Source organism: Capricornis sumatraensis, chromosome 11 (genome assembly GCF_032405125.1).
Source record: "Capricornis sumatraensis isolate serow.1 chromosome 11, serow.2, whole genome shotgun sequence".
Taxonomy (NCBI): Eukaryota; Metazoa; Chordata; class Mammalia; order Artiodactyla; family Bovidae; genus Capricornis; species Capricornis sumatraensis.
Window position 1 is genome coordinate 78,602,751 of NC_091079.1, and position 1,582 is coordinate 78,604,332.

At 38.6% G+C, this 1,582-nt stretch overlaps 1 non-coding gene across 1 annotated transcript; it reads left to right on the forward strand.

Moving 5' to 3' along the window:
- Positions 1-583: 583 nt before the first annotated feature.
- Positions 584-655, forward strand: TRNAS-AGA (transfer RNA serine (anticodon AGA)). Its single transcript has one exon. It is a non-coding gene; the product is annotated as a tRNA-Ser (tRNA).
- Positions 656-1,582: the final 927 nt, after the last annotated feature.

Here is a 1,582-nt window from a genome sequence, read left to right on the forward strand (position 1 = left end):
GGTCAATAAATGTAAAAGGATTGAAATCATACAAAGTAAGTTTTCTGACTACAGTGGGTTGAAATTAGAAATCAACAACAGAAGGAAGTTTGGATATCTGCAAATATTTGCAAATTAAACAACAGATTTTTAAATAACCCATAGGTCAAAGAAGAAATTACAAGGGAAATTAGTAAGTATTTTGATCTGTATGAAAACAAATTTACAGAGAATGAATAATAAAGTGAATTTGAAATATTAATAAAATAATATCACAGAAAATAGCTGACTTGCTTTGAGTATTTGCTATATGTCTGGCATTCTGCATACATTTTCTTTGATTCTCCCCACAACCCAAAGAGGTAGGTATTAATATCCTCACCCTTCCTCTAAAGATGTGGACAATGAAACTTAGGTAATGGTGGGATAAGGCTTCAACTCAGGTGTGTCTGACACCCAAATCTTGTTTCAATCACTAAATTATGCTGCCAACACAAGATTAATGTGGGCTATAGTAGTTGCTTAATTTTAACCTACTAATTAACTGAAAATATACAAGAGAAAGTGGCATTTTGTTTCAAGAAGTACCTTTGCATCTAGAACTTCCCTGGTGGCTCAGATGGTAAAGCGTCTGTCTAGAATGCAGGAGACCCAGGTTTGAGCCCTGGGTTGGGAAGATCCCCTGGAGAAGGAAGTGGCAATCCACTCCAGTACTATTGCTTGGAAAATCCCATGGATAGAGGAGCCTGGTAGGCTACAGTCTATGGGGTCAGTCAGACACGACTGAGCAATTTCACTTGCATTTAGAAACCCATGTTCTTGAGCATGGAGGGTATGCTGAAGAGCATTCAGTAAAATAAGAGGAGGTAGACAGAGGAGCCTGGGGAGCTACATACAGTCCATAGGGTCACACAGAGTCAGGCATGACTGAAGTGACTTAGTACGCAAACACTCGCACACACAGAGGCATTTTATGGACATGTGTTATGAGCTGCTCAGCTGGAGGGAAGATGAGTAACTTGGTAAGAGTCTATTTAAAGCTCTCACAAGGTAAGATATGGAAGGTAAGATATGGAAACATTTAGTGAATAATCACAGCTCTTGGAATACAAAGAAGAATAAAGCTGATTCTGTGCCCTGACGGTGCTGACAATTTGCTAGAATTAGATGATGAAGATGAAAATACTAATGATTTAAGTACAGTCCCCCAGGAAACAGACCCTGGGATATAGATCAGAGTACAGGAAGTTTGTGGGGAGTGCTCTAAATAGTAAAGGCAGCATGATTGGTGTCAAATTTGTCCTGTCATTATGACTTTTAAAAAATGGGGATGATAAAATTTGGTAGGCCACAGGCTAAGAAAGCTGTGGAGTAAGGTTTCAATTCAGCTCTGATAGACACCCAAATCTTGTTTTCAGTCACTGAAGAGATAAACAGATATCCTCTGTATAGCATACAGAACGATTGATAAGTTTCACCTTTTGCAACCTTTCACTCCATTTCACTAAATGTTAGCAATTTCTTTTTACAGGAAAGCTGAATCTGTCCCTAGCTTTAAACCACTGGTCTTTGTACTACCTTCAGAAGGTCGGTAGAATTTAAA